This window comes from Meles meles, chromosome 2, assembly GCF_922984935.1.
Source record: "Meles meles chromosome 2, mMelMel3.1 paternal haplotype, whole genome shotgun sequence".
NCBI lineage: Eukaryota > Metazoa > Chordata > Mammalia > Carnivora > Mustelidae > Meles > Meles meles.
Window position 1 is genome coordinate 153,764,787 of NC_060067.1, and position 20,195 is coordinate 153,784,981.

The 20,195-nt window shown below is 37.9% G+C and overlaps 1 protein-coding gene and 1 pseudogene across 11 annotated transcripts in view; one reads left to right on the forward strand and one right to left on the reverse strand.

Annotated features, from left to right (window-relative positions):
• HMBOX1 (homeobox containing 1) overlaps window positions 1–20,195 on the forward strand; it is a 205,299-nt gene that overhangs the window by 27,951 nt on the left and 157,153 nt on the right. The window lies entirely within an intron of this gene.
• On the reverse strand, window positions 19,677–20,149 carry LOC123931783 (annotated as a pseudogene).

Sequence of the window (20,195 nt, forward strand, 5' to 3'; positions counted from 1 at the left end):
GAGTAAGGGTCGAAGTTATTTTGGCACTGGTTGAAATTTATCCCGTGACTATTTGTGCTGACATAATAGAAAAGACACAGGTGTTAAGATATTGTGTGGTTGGGTTATATTACGAACTTAATCTTATTTAATGCTTCTATATGAACATATATTCCTCATACCCAAATATTTCTTCCCCCCAAAATTAATGCACAAACATCAATTGAACATATAGTAGAGATTATGCTTAGGTTTTAGAAAAACATAATATGAAACACAGTACTCTAACCTTATAAGTATTACTGTCTAATGAAGGAGAAAGGTGTATAAATGAAGCAAGCAGTATGATTATTGCCATAGTAGAAATACTGCCAAGGTGTAGAAGCAAAAAGAAGGAAAGTGCTTAATTCTGGTTTGATTTTTTGAGAGGAGAGTCTCAGAAAGGGCTTCATCTATCTTTCAAGAGACTAGAGTTCTATAAAATAATGAGGGGATGAAATAATAATAGTGGAGAACCTAGGATAAATGAAATTGCTAACTTAAGTGGAGATTTATTTTACTTCCTATTTTGAGTTCCTATTCCGACTTACTCTTGGGTAAACTAAACTAAACACAGAAGATAACTATAGATTCTCATGTAATTTATAATGATTAAGTGGTTCTGAATGCCTGTAACTTTGTGATGACAAAAAAGTGAACATTTAGGGGCACCTGGGTGGTTCAGTGGGTTAAAGCCTTTGCCTTTGGCTCAGGTCATGATCCCAGGGTCCTGAGATCCAGCCCCGCATTGGGCTCTCTTCTCAGCGGGGAGCCTGCTTCCTCCTTTCTCTCTGCCTGCCTCTCTGCCTACTTGTGATCTCTGTCAAATAAATAAATTGAATCTTTAAAAAAAAATGAACATTCAACATTTTGATCACATTTAAGCCAAACATATTTCTATAGTTCCTTGTCATCATTTGATGTCAAAATGGTGGCTAATGACCTTTCATTCTTAGTTTGTCACACAGTGAGTAGTATGGTGTGAAGGAAGCCTATACAGGTTCTGGAAAGATTTTAGTTTATTTCTCTCCCTACAGATAAAATAAGCATTCGGGGGCGCCTGGGTGGCTCAGTGGGTTAAGCCACTGCCTTCAGCTCAGGTCATGATCTCAGGGTCCTGGGATCGAGTCCCACATCGGGCTCCCTACTCAGCAGGGAGCCTGCTTCCCTCTCTCTCTCTCTCTGCCTACTTGTGATCTCTGTCAAATAAATAAATAAAATCTTTAAAATAAGCATTCATGGACAATACTAATAGTGCAGTGAAGCATTAGTAAATGTGGTTGACCGAATGAGACACCATGGTTAGGAATTACTTTATAATGACTTTGGTAACTGCATGTGTTTAAATTTATTTAGTGTTAAAACTGTAAAATTACTCCAAGATATATATCTTATTTAAAATACAAAACATGAACCATAATAAATGCTTGTAGTTAATTTTAAAAGAAATATATGGAGCATGTGAAGATAGTTATCTTTTATATTCTTAGATCGCTAAATAAGTAAAAAACAAGCCTCTCTCATGGGATAGCTTACCATTTATGAAAGTAGAGAAGACCTCCACAGAAGTTTTAGTGATCTAGGCAACACATACCGAAGTCTTGAATTATACTAAATTAACAAATGAGAGTTCTATAAGAAACTATCACAAAGGTAATATTTAGAAGAGGAGTAATAGAAAAGAGAAATAATTATGAACTGAAGTCTTCAGGGAAGAACTGGACCTAAACTTAACCTTGAAATAATAAAGCATTACTTTGGTAGGCTTTTATTTCTGAGTTCTACTTTTTTTTAAGCACTTTATATTTGCAAAGACAAATCTGTGCTTTGAGAAGTCAAACAAATCATTCTTTTGTTTAATGGAATCTTTGTGGCTTATCAGTAGTTGTCAACCTGGGTATCACTGGAATCTAAAAATTATGAATTCTGGGGCACCTGAGTGGCTCAGTCGTTAAGCAGCTGCCTTTGGCTCTCAGGTCATGATCCCAGGGTCCTGGGCTTGAGGCCCATATTGGGCTCCCTGCTCAGCTGGAAGCCTGCTTCTCCCTCTCTTGCTCCCCCTGCTGTGTTCCCTCTCTTGCTGTCTCTCTCTCTCTGTCAAATAAATAAATAAAAAATAAAAATTATGAATTCTGTACTCATAGTAATAGACACACAGATGCATGTGCATATGTGCTCCACACACAATTTTCATATAATTTCAAGCAGTTCTCTGGTTAAGAACTCCCCAGGCATTAATCCCATAGTTGTTTTCTCAAATTATTCTTATTCTGTAATGGAGACTTTGAACCCATAAAGTTGCGTTTGAAGAAGAGTGATAGTAGTCATGCTTGGGTAGCTCAGTTGGTTAAGTATCTGCCTTTGGCTCAGGTTGTGACCCCAGGGTCCTGGGCTTTCTGCTCAGTGGGGAGCTTGTTTCTCCCTCTCCCATTTCCCCTCGCCCCTGCTGTGCTCTCTCTCGGTCTCTCTCTCAAAATAAATCTTTTGTTAAAAAAAGAGTGACAGGATATTACTACAAATATGTTCTATCAACTTCTGTGAATATATATTGCTATTTTATATACTATAGAATGTATCCCATATTCTCCTGCGAATTCTCGTTTATCCAGAGTGTGTCTTGGTAGGAATCATACTTTTCGGGAATAGTTATAATTTATAAAGTGATGCCATGTATCCAATCTCATTTTATACATGGAGTAATTATGTATAAAAGCCTGTTGGTAAGCAAGCATTTTCCCCTTCTTGTTCTTCTTCCTTTTTTAAGACTTTTTTTTTTTACCTGTAGTAAATCCCTACAATATTTGATCATTTTAACAACTTTAATGCATACAGTTCAGTAACATGGAAGTCCATTCACAGTGTTGTGCAATCGTCACCCCTATATAATTCCAGAACTTTTCATCACTACAGAAGGAAACGCTATATTAAGCAGTCAGTCCCAATTATCTCCACCCTTTATCCCCTGGGAAGGACTGATAAACTTTCAATCTTTATGGATTTGCCTATGTTGGACATTTCATGTGAATGGAATCATACACTGTATAGCCTTTTGTGTCTGGCTTATTTTACTTAGCATAATGTTTTTAAGATTCAGCCATGTTGTAACATGAGTCAGTACTTCATTCCTTTTTATAGCTTAATATTCTGTTACATGGGTATGCCACATTTTGTTTTTTCATTCATCAATTGATAGACATTTGGGTTGTTTCTACTTTTTGTCTATTATGAATAGTGCTGCTGTAAAAATTTATCTACAAATATTTGTTTGAAAACCCATTTTCAGTTCTTTTGGGTTTATACCTAGAAAGGGAATTACTGGATTATCATATGGTAATTCTGTTTAATTTCTTGAGGAACTACCAAACTGTTTCCACCATGACTGTGTCATTTTATATTCCCATCAACAAGGGTCCCAATTTTTCCACATCTTCTTCACACTTGCTATTTAACATTTTTTAAAAAAAATTCTAGCCACTGTAGTGGGTATCAAGTGGTATCTTATAGTTTTGATTTGTACTTCGCTGATGAGCAGTGTTGAGCATCTTTTCATGTGCTTGTTCATCATTTTGTATATCTTTGGAGAAATGTCTATTCAAGTCCTTTGTCCATTTTTGTATTTGATTGTTCTTTTTGTCATTGAGTTTTAGGAGTTCTTTATATATTTTAAATATTAATCCCTTCAGATAGATGATTTGCAAGTATATTTTCTCATTCTCTGGCTTGTTTTTCCAGTCTTGCGATAGCGTCCTTTGACGCACAGAAATTTTATTTTGATGAAGTTCAATGTATCTGTTTTTCTTTAATTTTATTGCTCAAATTTTTAGTGTCATAGCCAAGAAATCCTTGCCATATCCAGTGTTATAAAGATTTCCCTCCCTGTGGTTTCTTCTAAAAGTGTTACAGTTTTAGCACTTTTATATTTAGATATTTGATCCATTTTTAGGTAATTTTTGTGTGGGTTTTTTTTTTAGTTGTTGAAGAAAGTGAAGTTCAGTGAAATGATGGATCACATATAAATAAGAGAATGGATTATCTGTCATATTAGTGACTTTTCTTCTAGACCATGGGTTGATCAAAAAACTACCAGAGGTGAAATCTGGCTGAGTACCTGTTTTGTACAGTCCAGGAGCTAAGAATGATTTAAAATTTAAAATTTTTAATATTTGTAAAAAATCAACAATATTTTATAACATAAAAATTTCATTGTCCACAAATACAGTTTTAATGGAATGCAGCCACGCTTATTTATGTATTATTTGATGTGTATCAGGTGTTTTGCATTAATGATTAAGCGCTGAGCCCCTGAGGAATACCTTGAAGAGAGACTAAGCCAAGATTTACATATGATCGAATTGGTTTGCAGAGACGTTTTTTTTCCCCCCAGGTGTTTTTCTTAATCCTAGTTTTATTCTTTTTAAACTAAAGCCCTATAGTTACTGTTTAATACTTTCTTTTGTTCCTTTATTGACAAACGATATATTTCTTGTTGCTTACTTTCAGCTATGTGATGGTGATGGGAAAACATGTTTTATAAGTGCTGTCAGTGCATGTCGAGTTCTATAGGTGAAAATTAAATGTGTTTCTAAGTAAAATACTACAGGTAGAGCACCTCAACCCAGTCAGAAATATCAACTTAGTCATGAAGGTTTGATTCAAAGCACCTATAACCCTGAAAATCATTTGTGAAGATAGCTCATTATTTTATAGGCATCTATCTATACTGTTTTTTCCTCATTGTGTTGCTTTTTTTTTTTGTCTTTTTATGAGAGGCATCTTTTATTTCAAAGAAATGTTTTTATTTAATCCTTATGAAGTCAATTTGTCTATATTTTTAAAGCAAATAAAATTCTGAAAATAAGCTACTACTGGCTAAAAGCTGTTTTCTTAGCTGTCATCTTTGGTGATCTTGAATCGACTACTTGTAAATACTTATGATAGGTGGAAGATTGGCTGCAAAGTCTAGTGTGCAGATAGCGAAAATGGTGTTTATTTATTAAAATGATGCACAAACATATCAACTTTAATTTTTTTTTAAAGATTTAATTTATTTGTTTGAGAGAGAGACAGTGAGAGACAGCATGAACAAGGAGAAGGTCAGAGGGAGACACAGGCTCCCCAAGAAGCAGGGAGCCTTTTGCGGAACTTGATCCCGGGACTCCAGGATCGTGACCTGAGCTGAAGGCAGTCGCTTAACCAACTGAGCCACCCAGGTGCCCTCAACTTTAATTTTTTTGATATTGATTTATTTGATTATAGTAAAATGAATCTGAATTTGTTGCTGGCCTTCTAAAAAGTTTGGTAAAACACTTAAAGAACTTGTATTTAAATATGAAAGAATTTTATGACTTTCTTGGTGATTATACACATATACCCCACCCTACCCCATACATTTATGTACCCATTCCTTTAAAAGGTTGATAATGTATTAGGGCACCTGGGTGGCTTAGTTAATGGATGCTTAGTTAACCATCCAACTGTTGATTTCGGCTCAGGTCCTGATCTTAGGGTCATGGGATTGAGCCCTGTGTCAGGCTTCACACTCAGTGGGGAGTTTGCTTGAGAGATTCCCTCCCTCTCCTTTTACCCCTCACTCTTACTTGCCCATGTGCATGCATGTGTATGTACATGTGCTCTCTCACTCTAAAATAAAGAAATCTTTAAAAAAAAAAAAAGGTGGATGGATTAACTATATTAAATTTATAATGTTTGAATTTTTTACCTCTGATTTTGAGAAATTACCTCTGTCGGAAAATTGCAATGCTTCTATCAGGGAAATACAGATTAAAACCACAATGAAATACTACCTCACACCAGTCAGAATGGCTAAAATTAACAAGTCAGGAAACAACAAATGTTGGAGAGGATGTCAAGAAAGGGGAATCCTCTTACATTGTTGACGGGCATGCAAACTCGTGCAGCCACTCTGGAAAAGAGTATGGACATTCCTCAAAAGTTGAAAATAGAGTTACCCAGGGCGCCGCTGCCTTCGGCTCAGGTCATGATCTCAGGGTCCTGGGATCGAGTCCCGCATCGGGCTCTCTGCTCAGGGGCGAGCCTGCTTCCCTCTCTCTCTCTCTGCCTGCCTCTCTGTCTACCTGTGATTTCTCTCTGTCAAATAAATAAATAAAATCTTTAAAAAAAAAAAAAAGAAAATAGAGTTACCCTATGACCCAGTAATTGCACTACTAGGATTTATCCCAAAGGATACAAACATAGTGATTTGAAGGGGCACATGCATCCCAATGTTTATAGCAGCACTGTCCACAGTAGCCAAACTATGGAAAGAGCTCAGATGACGATTCACAGATGAATGGATAAAGAAGAGGTTATAGATGTATGTATATATATATATATATATATATATATATATATATATATATATATATGAATATTACTTAGCCACCAAAAATAATAAAATCTTATGATTTGCAGTGGATGGAAATAGAGGGTTTTAAGCTAAGTGAAATAAGTTTATCAGAGAAAGACAAATACCATATGATTTCACTCATATGTAGGATTTAAGAAACAAAATTAAACAGATGAACATAGAGGAAAGGAAGGAAAAATAAAATAAGACAAAAACAGAGAGAAAGGCAAACCATAAGAGACTCTTAATTATAGGGAACAAACTGAGGGTTGCTGGAGGGGAGGTGGAGGGATGGGGTAATTGGGTGATAGGCATTAAGGAGGGTCCTTGAAGTAATGAGTACTGGGTGTTGTATGCGACTGATGAATCACTGAATTCTACCTCTGAAACCAATAATACAGTCAGTATATGTTACTTAAGTTGGATTTAAATTAAAGATTTTTGAAAATTGCAGTGTTGGGGCACCTGGGTAGCTCAGTGATTTTTAAACCTGTGCCTTCGGCTCAGGTCATGATATCAGAGTCCTGGGATTAAACCGGGCATCGGCAGGGAGCCTGCTTACCCCCTCTCTCTGCCTGCCTACTTGTGATCTCTCTCTCTATCAAATAAATGAATAAAATCTTGAAAAAAAAATTGCAGTGCTTCTAGCACTCTCCTTACTTATTCCAGATCTAGTTTAAGAGGCATTCAATTTAATCCTTAATTTATTAGAGTAGACATTCTAATATAAGGCTTTAATATTATGAGTTCAGCAATTTGTTTTAATTTTTTCAGTAGCAGTTTTTACAAGGCAGAGACAGTCTTTAATAAGATAACCCATACAAAAAATATTAAATTGTCACTGTAACAACTATTTTAAAGAACTACTACTACCATAAACAACTACTATAAGGAAGACTTGCATGGTGCTATGCATGCCAGTTGGGCCTAGTTTTGGAAGTTAGTAAAGACTTTTCTTGAGCTGAGATCTGAAGGATGAGTAGAGGTTAATCGACCTATGGGAGGAGAGAAAATCATTTGAAGCAGAAACTCTGTGGTAACTTGGAGTTTGACAAGAATAAGGATCAGCCAGTATGATTAGGGGTGAAAGATCTGACAGGTATGATACAAAATAAGGTAAGGAGAATAGGATGGGGTCAAATTATCCATGGCCTTTTGTAATATGTTTTAAGGAAATTGTTCTTTATCCTAAGAGTAAGTCATTTATGCAAGAGTGGTTTTTTTTTAATTTATTTATTTTTTTCAGCATAACAGTATTCATTGTTTTTGCACAACAGCCAGTGCTCCATGCAATACATGCCCTCCCTATTACCCACCACCTGTTCCCCCAACCTCCCTCCCCCGACCCTTCAAAACCCTCAGGTTGTTTTTCAGAGTCCATAGTCTCTTATGGTTCGCCTCCCCTTCCAATTTTTTTTTTTTATAAAAATATAATGTATTTTTGGGTCGCCTGGGTGGCTCAGCGCTTTAAGCCTCTGCCTTCGGCTCAGGTCATGATCTCAGGGTCCTGGGATCGAGCCCCGCATGGGCTCTCTGCTCAGTGGGGAGCCTGTTTCTCCCTCTCTCTGGCTGCCTCTCTGCCTACTTGTGACCTCTCTCTCTGTCAAATAAATAAATAAAATATTTAAAAATATATATATAATGTATTTTTATCCCCAGGCGTACAGGTCTGTGAATCGCCAGGTTTACACACTTCACAGCACTCACCATAGCACATACCCTCCCCAATGTTCATAACCCCCTCCCCCTCTCCTAATCCCACCTCCCCCCAGCAACCCCCCGTTTGTTTTGTGAGATTAAGAGTCATTTATGGTTTGTCTCATCTGGTTGCTCTGTAAAGAATGATTATGGGAAGGGAAGTAAGGAAGCAGGGGGAATATGAACTTATCAAATAGAGGTGATGGTAGCCTGCACTTGGATGGTAGTGGTGGTGATGATTGTGACGGTTGATGGAAGTCAGTGGCAGATTCCAGAAGTATTTGGTAGGTTAAGTTGGCAAAACTTTGAATGGGCAAGTGAACGAGTGTAGGATATCAAGGATAACTTAAAGGTCTGGCTTTCACAGTCTTCTTGGAGGTTACCATTTAGTGAAATAAGATAATGGTTTTGGATCCTTTGTTAAGGATATGAAGATTGGGAGGTGGGAAACATTCACACATTCTCTGTGGACCTGTTAGAGTTTCATGAGTTGGATTATTTATGTCTGGAGCTCAGAGGACAGATCTGAGATGGAGAAACATATTTGTGAGGTCCACTCTGACACCCCTTTTACAGTGAAATAGTGCTGACCCCTGCCCCATACGTACTTGATTCTTCTGTGCTTTTTTTCCTCCCCCACAGCACTTATTTTCTAACATGTCATTTGTCATGTCATATGATATAATCATATGTCCCATATTGCGTATGCTTACTGTTTATCATTTATATCCTCCCCCAAGTCCCAGCAGGTAAGCTCCAGGAGGGCAGGAATTTTTGTCTCACTGTGTCTCCCATGTGGAGATCAGTGCTTGGCACTTAGTAGGCCTTCACTAAATATTTATTGAATGTTAAAGAATGAATGAAGGGAATGAGACAGAGAGTATAGGACTAGTCTGAGATAAGAAAGGGAATATTTCATTTTTGTTGAGAACTAGGCAGGGAGAATAGGGTGGATGCAGTTGTAGGTACGTTTCTTGCATTTCATATTGGAAGGATGTCAGAGTTCTTGCTTAGTGGTTATTTTCTCTAAAGTTGGAGGAAAGGTCATTATTCACAGCAACAGAGGGGAATGTCAATCAGAGGACCCCCCCGACACACACACACAAAATGAAGAAGATTTGCAATAGCTATGGTGGCATGTGGAAGAATTCATTAACTGGAGAAATGTAGGATTGTTCCCTTGCATGGAAGTCTCCTTTGAGATCAGTAACGATGAGTTAATAATAGAATCAACTCACCCTTTGGAGAACTCTCCCCAATAATTGCTTGGCTGCTCAGATGCAGTCATGCATGGAGAAAGTAGATAATAATAGGATATCTGAGTTATAAATTTTGGTGGAAGAGCATTTTGAGTGATGATTGGTGTCCAGAGTTTTACCTTGGCAATGGATGGTTAAAGTGGCGTGAAGGCGAATATCACTGGAGATGACCCAAAAGCGTGCTTTTGGGAAAGTAGTTCTCTTGGATTGGAAAGTATCTAGGATGATGACAAAGCTTAGGGGAAGGAGGCTGTAAGCTGGATGCCAGAGACTTACACAAATGAGGAGACAATGACCAGAAAGTTAGAAAATGACAGCAGTGATGGGGGAGAAATGGTAATATAGCTGAGAGGGCCTGTGCATCAAAGAAATGAGTTGTTTATTTTTTAATATGATGATAAGAGTAATTTTTGGAGATTATGGTGGGACCAGGGAAACTCATTTTTCCCTCCAGGCCCTGAGATAACTACCATGTGAAGAAAAAATAAAACACACACACACACACACACACACACACACACACACGCACACACACATCATTGGATGAGCTGCAAGTAAGTATTGTACATAGAGGAGAGCCAACTTTATTTTAAAGTAAGGAGAAACAGAAAAAAGTTTTAAGACAAAATGTCCAGGTTATTGCTAAAGACAGTGCCAGAGGCACACTGGAACAGCTTGGAAGGTAGAGAGGCATAGGTAGAATGAATTTCTACCTATGTTAAAGTCTAGTATAATGTAGGATTGTTCCCTTGCATGGAAGTCTCCTTTGAGATCAGTAACGATGAGTTAATAATAGAATCAACTCACCCTTTGGAGAACTCTCCCCAATAATTGCTTGGCTGCTCAGATGCAGTCTACATCTTTTTTTTTTTTTTTTTTTTTAATTTATTTATTTGACAGAGAGAGATCACAAGTAGGCAGAGAGGCAGGCAGAGAGAGAGGAGGAAGCAGGCTCCCTGCTGAGCAGAGAGCCCGATGCGGGGCTCGATCCCAGGACCCTGAGAACATGACCTGAGCTGAAGGCAGAGGCTTTAACCCACTGAGCCACCCAGGCGCCCCTGCAGTCTACATCTTAAAAGTCTAGAAGAATAGACTTTTAACAACATGATGAAAGACATCGGAGTCTTATTTCAGCTGCCCTTTTTTCTAAAAATTGAAATGAAATTCACGTAATGTAAATTAACCATTTTAAAGTGTACAGATCAATGGCATTTAGTGTGTTCACAGTATTGTACAGCCATCACCCCCTGTCTAGTTCCAGAACATCTCTAAAGGAGACCCCATACCCATTAAGCAGTCACTCCGGTTCCTCCCTCCCATATTAGTTGCCATTTTGAGGATGTTACGCCTTGGGCCTAATGGTAGAGAAACATGTCTCACTTGGCTAGGTGATGGTGGACATAGAACACACTCTTGGAATGTGTGATAGAGGCTCTAGAAACTGATGTGCCATTGTTTTACTTCAAGTATATTTCAGAAACCAGACTCTATTACTAAAAAAAGCTTCTCTCCATCTGGACTTCCATATCATTCTCCTAGTAACTGGAGTCTAAGTGCTGGCAGACTTTTTACCTTCTCCCACAGTTATCACCATATTCTGATAAATTTCTTCCTTCCTTTCTGTTCTCACCACTATCACTTTAACCTGCATTCTTGTTACCTTACGCCTGATCTTTCCTAACAAGTCTCCTTGCCTCCAGTTTCTTCCTTATCCTCAAATGGAGGGACTAGTCCAACTTAAATGCTGCTGCTGGACATAGTGTGATTCTCATGGCTGTCTGTAATCCACCCTTTCTCAAGTGCTTGTTTTGGTGATCAAATGAGATAATGTAAGTGAGATATTGCACAAATATCTAGTTTTACTCTAGTTATTAGAAATCATCTTTTTCTCTGTTAACTTTATCAGCCTCTTGTTTCAGTTAAACTGGTGTAGTCAGTTTCCTTAAGCATACTTTGTTCTTTTTTTTCTTTCTCCCTTAGCATCTTAGCTATAGCAGTCCACTTAACCTGGAATAGTTTTCTTTTCTTTCCACTTACCTAATGCCTGCATCTTATATGAACTCTTAATTTATTTGCGTTTTGTGAGCTTTCAGTTCAGTCAGTTGGAACATATATCGTTTGTACCACTCATTTTGCATAGGCCTTTCTGCCTTAAATCATTGTTTGTTTTTAACTGTATTTGAATTTTCTTGACAATTATGTTATGAGTGTAGGGAACATGTCCCTCAGTACCTAGCTGGGTATTCTGAGTATAAATTTTAGACAAATGATTTAAGCTTATGATATAATATGGTATTGAGAGCATCACCAGAAATTCTTTTAGGAACTAAGGCTGTCCTTTCTCTTCAACCCCCTTTTTTGTTTGTTTTTTGTTACCACAGTGATTTTCAACATATTTTAACTGAAAGTAATTTTTTTTTTATTTTCAGCATAACAGTATTCATTGTTTTTGCACCACACCCAGTGCTCCTTGTAATACGTGCCCTCCCTATTACCCACCACCTGGTTCCCCAACCTCCCACCCTCCGCCCCTTCAAAACCCTCAGGTTTTTCAGAGTCCATAGTCTCTCATGGTTCATCTCCCCTTCCACTTTCCCTCAACTCCCTTCTCCTCTCCATCTCCCCATGTCCTCCATGTTCTTTGTTATGCTCCACAAATAAGTGAAACCATATGATACTTGACTCTCTCTGCTTGACTTATTTCGCTCAGCATATATGGGACTCTTCCAGTCCCGTCCATGTTGCTACAAAAGTTGGGTATTCATCCTTTCTGATGGAGGCATAATACTCCATTGTGTATATGTACCACATCTTCCTTATCCATTTGTCCATTGAAGGGCATCTTGGTTCTTTCCACAGTTTGGCAACCGTGGCTATTGCTGCTATAAACATTGGGGTACAGATGGCTCTTCTTTTCACTACATCTGTATCTTTAGGGTAAATACCCAGCAGTGCAATTGCGGGGTCATAGGGAAGCTATATTTTTAATTTCTTGAGGAATCTCCACACTGTTCTCCAAAGTGGCTGCACCAACTTGCATTCCCACCAACAGTGTAAGAGGGTTCCCCTTTCTCCACATCCTCTCCAACACACGTTGTTTCCTGTCTTGCTAATTTTGGCCATTCTAACTGGTGTAAGGTGATATCTCAATGTGGTTTTAATTTGAATCTCCCTGATGGCTAGTGATGATGAACATTTTTTCATGTGTCTGATAGCCATTTGTATGTCTTCATTGGAGAAGTGTCTGTTCATATCTTCTGCCCATTTTTTGATATGATTATCTGTTTTGTGTGTGTTCAGTTTGAGGAGTTCTTTATAGATCCTGGATGTCAACCTTTTGTCTGTACTGTCATTTGCAAATATCTTCTCCCATTCCGTGGGTTGCCTTTTTGTTTTGTTGACTGTTTCCTTTGCTGTGCAGAAGCTTTTGATCTTGATGAAGTCCCAAAAGTTCATTTTCGCTTTTGTTTCCTTTGCCTTTGGAGACATATCTTGAAAGAAGTTGCTGTGGCTGATATCAAAGAGGTTACTGCCTATGTTCTCCTCCAAGATTCTGATGGATTCCTGTCTCACGTTGAGGTCTTTTATCCATGAAAGTAATTTTTTCCATTAAACTTGATATTTTTGTATAATCTCATTTCAGGAGGGGAGATTTAAAATTAGATCATTTTTCAATACCAAATATATTCCATATGATTAAAAATTAACAAATGTAAGAAGTTATATATTGACAATTGGAAAGTCTCTTTACCCACCATGTTCCTTCTGACATTTTTTCATATGTAATACTGTTTTTAGATTGTTGTATATCATTCCAGAATTTCTTTATGCAAATACATATTCTTATTTTCACCTTCTTTTTCATAAAGGTAGCACATTTTATGTTTTTCTTCATTTTATTTGACAGTTATATAATGACAATTTTTTCATATCAGTGCATGGAGAACTTCATTATTTCTTATATTTGCAAAGCGTTGCATTGGGTGGATATATTACACTTTAAGTAGCTCTATATTGCTCATTCCATTAAGAGCTGGCTAGGATGAAGATTAGCACCATGTTCTTCTATAATTGTGCTTTTAATTACTTACAAGAGCCATAACCCAGGTGATACCAAGAGAGGAAAAAAAACAATGACCATTAAATTTGTGGTTTTTTATACACTTTGACATAGCAGATTTAAATGAAATTCAAGAAAAATTGTATGTGTTGAACGCTTGCCAAACACTGTAGAAATGTTTATTCTCAGAAGTTGTAATAACTTTTTAGAAAAGAAAATATTTTATCTGACATATGTATCTAAAATATGAATTTCTCTTTTCCCTAATGAAGAATAACATACAAGTTTTGTTGATCATATTAATTGGAGACTGCTTCATTGAATTGCTTCAGGAAATTGTTTTGAGTTCAACCATGAGAAACTCTAATACAGAAAGAATAGTTTTTTTGTTTTGTTTTCTTCTTTTTTAAGAGAGGGAAAGTGAGGCAGAAGGAGAGGGAGATAGGGATTCATATACAGTCTCCACACCCAGTGCAGAGCCTGATGCGAGGCTCCATCTCACAAACCTGAGATCATGACTTGAGCTGAAATCAGGAGTCAGACGCTTAGCTGATTGAGTCACCCAGGCATCCCCAAACAGTATAGTTAATCACCAACTGGGTCTCAAGTTAATTTAAAGCTCCCAATAAGCAGTATTGTTTTGAATGGTAGGATCATAATAGACAAGTCATGGAGAAGAGCAGAAGTGTTTGTTTTTGTTTTTTTAAGATTGATTTATTTATTTTAGAGAGAGATTGAGAGTACGTGCTGTGGGGAGGGTCAGAAGGAGAGGGAGAGAAAGTTTCAGGCAGACTCTGCACTGAGTGCAGAGCTGGACACAGGGCTTGATCTCATGACCCTGATCAGGACCTGAGCTGAAACCAAGAGTTGGATGCTTAATCAACTGCGCTACCCAAGCACCCTAAGAGCAGACATTGTTATTGTATGTTAGGTGCTCCAACTGAAAAGATGTAGAATTTAAGGTAGTTCTCTGTTACTGGTGTGCAAATCAAGTTTCTGCAAATGCAAAAAGAGAGGAAAATCAGTAGCAAGAAAAGAAGGAATGATGCAACAGAGAGGGAGGACTAAAATGCTAAGTGCTGAGGCGACAAAAAGAAATTTTGTTGGGTGAGCAAAAAGCAGCAAACAGAGAGGAAAATTCAGATAAACTAGGAATCATTGGGAAAGTGGAAGAAAACAGAGACAAAGATTTTCAAAGACTATTTAGGAGTTGTACAGATTTTCCCTGTTTCAGAAAATACATACAATAGCAAGTACCTAAATATTCAGAGCATCTAAATTATAATGTAAGCATACTTCATTTTATTGTTCTTTGCAGATAATTGCATTTTTTTTCTGTGTTAGTATGTGTGTGTGTTTTAATTGAGTGTTTGTGGCAACCTTGTGTAGAACAAGAATATCAGAACTATTTTTTTTTTAAAGGCTTTATTTGTCAGAGAGAGAGATCACAAGTAGGAAGACAGTCAGGTGGTGGGGGGGGGGGAGAGCCCTATGCAATGCGGGGCTCGATCCCAGGACCCTGAGATCATGACCTGAGCCGAAGGCAGAAGCTTTAACCCACTGAGCCACCCAGGCGCCCCTATGCCTATATTCTTTTTTTTTTTTAAGATTTTATTTATTTGAAAGACAGAGATCACATGTAGGCAGAGAGGCAGGCAGAGAGAGGGGAAGGGGAAGGCAGAGAGAGAGCTCCCTGCTAAGCAGAAAGCCCGATGTGAGGCTCGATCCCAGGACCCTAGGATCATGACCTGCGCTGAAGGCAGAGGCTTTAACCCACTGAGCCACCCAGGCGCCCCCCCATGCCTATATTCTTAATGAAACAGTACAGTAGACTCTTGAACAGCATGGGTTTGAACTATGTGGGCCCATTTGTATACTGGAAATATATTTATGATTTTCTTAACATTTTCTTTTCTCTGGTTTACTTTATTATGAGAATAGAGCATATAGTACCTATACAACATATGTGTTAATTTTCTGTTTATGGTGGCACCTGAGTGGCTCAGTCAGTTAAGCATCTGCCTTTAGCTTGGGTCATGATCTCAGGGTCCTGGGATCGAGCCCCACATCAGGCACTCTGCTCAGTGGGGAGTCTGCTTCTCCCTCTCCTTCTGCCACTCCCCCGCTCATGCTCTTTCTCTAGTTCTCTCTCAAATAAATAAATAAAATCTGTTAAAAAATTTGTTTATGTTATTGGTAAAGCTTCCAGTCAACAATGGACTATTACTAATAAGCTTTTGGGGAGTCAAAAGTTATATGCAGATTTTCAACTATATGGCAGGGTGCCTCTAACTCTGTTGTTCAGAGGTCAACTGTATATCAACATACTTTAGAGGCATTGTCAGTAATCAACTACTGGAATATTGTTGCCTTTTTTTTTTTTAAGATTTAATTTATTTATTTGACAGAGAGAGACAGCGAGAAAGGGAACACAAGCAGGGGGAGTGGGAGAGGGAGAAGCAGGCTTCCCACAGAGCAAGGAGCCTGATATGGGGCTCAATCCCATGACCCTGGGATCATGACCAGAGCTGAAGACAGACGCTTAACCAACTGAGCCACCCAAGTGCCCCTGGAATATTGTTGCTTTAAAGTTAATTCTCACATGGGGCACCTTTGTGGCTCAGCAGGTTAAGAGTCCAGCTCTTGGTTTTGGCTCAGGTCATGACCTCATTGGTCTCTGGATTGACCCCTGCATTGGGCTCCATGATCAGCAGCAAGTCTGCTTGACTTGCTCTGCCCCTCTGCCCCTCCCCCTAACTATGCACTTGTGCACATTCTCTATCTGTGTCTCTCTCTCTCTCTCCTGAATAGAATAGAATAGAATAAGTAAACCTTTAAAAAGAAACTTAATTCTCACATGGCCAGAGTATTTAGAAAGGACCCATCCCTTTTAATTTATTTATTAGCGAGAGAGAGCACGTAAGTGCACAAGTGGGTGGGGAGGGACAGAGGGAGAAGCAGACTCTCCACTGAACAGGGAACCCCATGTGGGGTTTGATCCCAGGACCCAGAGATCATGACCTGAGCCAAAGGCACACACTTAACCAACAGAGGCACCCAGGTGCCCCTTTGATCATTCCAGTTAAATATAAGTTATTGTAAATATTGTAGATGAGGTCGCATGAAAGTATTGAAATAATAACTTTAATACTGAGTTTTACTGAGAGTGGAATTCTGGGTAATTGTGTTTGGCATAGCTACTCATAGTCTGTCTTTTTACTTTTTTCACTTAAGTAATTTTACATATAAGTGAGGATCACATTTTTGTGTCCAGAGTAGTAAATTTCATTTATTGAATGCCTGTGAACCTGGATTTCATTCTGCATTCAGCTGCTAACCTTTCTACCAAAAGCTATGTAATTATGTAAAGTTTATGCATGTATTTATTTGGCCTTTAAGTAATATTCAATTCCACTATGTGATTAGTACTATAATAAGATATAGAAAAGAAATACAGCTGCTGTTCTGCCTGTGAACCTTTACATAGAGATCTTAAGTCCAAGATGTCACATTCCAGACAACCCTTAAATAATCTTAAAAATTATTTCAGGTTACAGCATAAAATTTCCCCACATATGGGAATGTCTTAATATACAGTACATAGTGTTATAAAATTTACCCCATAAAGTTTTTCAGATATGCCATTATTAATAGCAGAGTTGCTCAGTTTCTGTCTCTACATTGTTATCATACTCAGTATATCCTCATGAGGATGGATCATCTCTTTTTTTTTTTTTTTAAAGATTTTATTTATTTATTTGACAGAGCGAGATCACAAATAGAGAGGCAGGCAGAGAGAGAGAGAAGGAAGCAGGCTCCCGCTGAGCAAAGAGCCCGACGTGGGACTCGATCTCAGGACCCTGAGATCATGACCTGAGCCGAAGGCAGCGGCTTAACCCACTGAGCCACCCAGGTGCCCAAGGATGGATCATCTCTTATTACAGAATCCATCTGCCCTTTCTTCCAAAATACAGTTAAAGATGTTCATGGTGTTTTCAGTGGGCACAGATCAAAATACTTTTGGAGTAAACAAAATCACTTAGGCCCAATGACCCAGGAAACGGAGTGGATCCTCTTCTTTTCCAGTAGTACTGGAGAGCGCCCACAGAATTAACGCTAATGCCTGATGCTGGCTTTCTTTGGAGAAAGTGCACTTTGATTATACCACCTACCACTTAATAAATAAAGAGTTCTTTTTTTTTTTTTTAATCATATGGATTTCTGGAGATCCTGTGACTTGATCTCTTTCTAGAAGCTATCTTCTAAGATGACCTAAAAAACTTGAAGTGGTTGCTTTGCTTTTGAGACCCAAACTGGAAGTTTAGACTCTGGGGTTTTTTTGTTTGTTTGTTTGTTTTGTTTTATTTATTAAAGATTTTATTTTTTTGACAGAGGAAGAGATTACAAGTAGGCAGAGAGGCAGGCAGAGGGAGAGGAGGAAGCAGGCTCTGACATAGTAGTATTGCTACTACATTAAAATAGAAAACTTATACAAAGTGAAGGAAACCATCAACAAAAGAAAAAGGCAGCCTACTGAATGGAAGAAGACATATACCAATGATATATGCAGGAAGGGGTTAATATCCAAAATACATAAAGAATTTATTCAACTTAACACCAAAAGAACCCCAGTTCAATTAAAAAATGGGCAAAGGATCTGAATAGACATTTTTCTACAGAGGATGTACAGATGGATAACAGGCACATGAGAAGATGCTTAACGTCATTAATCATCAGGGAAATGCAAATTAAAAGCACAATGAGATATCATTTTATATCTATCAGAATGGCTAAAATAAAAAACACATGAAACAAGTATTGGTGAGGATGTGGAGAAAAAACAAACAAACCCTAGTTCACTGTTGGTGGGAATGCACACTGGTGCAGCTACTGTAGAAAATGTTATGGAGCTTCCTCAAAAAATTAAAAATAGAATTACCATGTGATCTAGTAATTCCAGTATTGGTTATTTACCCAAAGAAAATGAAATAAAAACACTAAATTGAAAAGATAAAACACCCCTGTTCTATTGCAGCATTATTTATAATAGCCAGGATATGGAAGCAACCCAAATGTCCATTCACTGTTGAATGGATAAGAAGAGGTGGTATACTGGAATATTACTCAGCCATAAAAAAGAATGAAATCGTGTCATTTATAACAACATGGATAGATCTAGAAGGTATAATAATAAAGTCAGTTTAAGACAAATATCATATGACTTCACTCATATGTAGAATTTAAGAAATGAACAAAGAAGATAAAAAATTGGATATTGTTGAAGGAGTCATTCAGAATTTGATCATTTTTTAAAAAATAAACCTATCAGCAATGTCGTTTTCATGTGAAATGAGTTAACATATTTTTGCAAAGACTTTTCAGATTTTTAAAATTTATGCCCATACACAGATTAGTTTAAGAATAATGTGTAGGTTCATTTTCTAAAAGTCATACAACATTATAGCAGCAGTTTGTAAATGTAACAAAATTAACTTTCTTACTTTGAAAATTTAGCATTTGACCCATAGCTAATCTGGTTTTTATCTTTTATTTATTATTCCTTTGTTCCTCTTCAATAATCCCAAAGCACTTGGGCTTTATAGTGACAGTCAGAGTTGAAAGACAGCCCTAAAATGTAGAAAGTATCAGTGAAGAACCAAACCAGAAAGTCACAGTAGCCCTCTGACTCTTCCACATTCTGATGCTTATTAATTGACGAACAGTAACAGTGTGTCTACCTTTATCTGACCTTGATTTGCAGATGCCTCTTCTACGTCAAGACAAGTTAGTGCTTTATTTTTTTTCTTTAAAGATTTTATATATTTATTTGAGAGAGAGAAAGATCCGGAGAGAGAATAAGAAGGGGGAGGGGAGAAGCAAGCTCCCCACTGAGCAAGGAACCCAATGTGGGGCTCTATCCCAGGGCTATGGAATCATGGCTTGAGCCAAAGGCAGATGCTTAACTGACTGAGCCAGGGTGCCCTCGGTGCCCTGACAAGTTAGTACTTTAAAATACTGACTCTTTTACTTGGTGTGGCATATTCTGTTACTTAGTTCAAATGGTCCAGGAAGAAAGGTGCTACATAGAGTTTGTGTGGTCTCCTTTTCACTTAATATTCTATCATGAGCATTTTCTGTCATTAGGTATTGATTTCCAAAATTTTTCCTTAAAAGTGTATATATATATATATATATATATATATATATATATATATATATTATTTTTTTTTTATCATGAAAAAACTGTATTTAGATTTAGCCAGCTGGACTCAGTTTAGATGATCCCAATTTTGTTGGCAACATCCAAAGCATCATAGTCAGGGGCCAGTTGAATGTATGTATGCCTCTTCTCTCCATCAGGCCTGATTAAGGTGTTGACCTTGGCTACATCAATGTCATAGAGCTTCTTCACAGCCTGCTTGATCTGGTGCTTGTTGGCCTTGACATCCACAATGAACACAAGTGTGTTGTTGTCTTCTATTTTCTTCATGGCTGACTCAGTAGTCAGGGGGAACTTGATTATGGCATAGTGATCAAGCTTGTTTCTCCTGGGGGCGCTCTTTCGAGGGTATTTGGGCTGCCTTCGGAGACGCAGAGTCTTGAGTCGTTGGAATGTAGGTGATGTGCAGATCTTCTTTTTTTTTGTGACTGGACGCCTTTCAGCACCGCTTTCTTGGCCTTCAAAGCCTTTGCTTTGGCTTCGGCTTTGGGAGGGGCAGGGGCTTCCTTCTTAGCTTTCGGCGCCATCTTTGTCACGTTATGAGTATATATTAATGAGTTCTATAACTCTGTT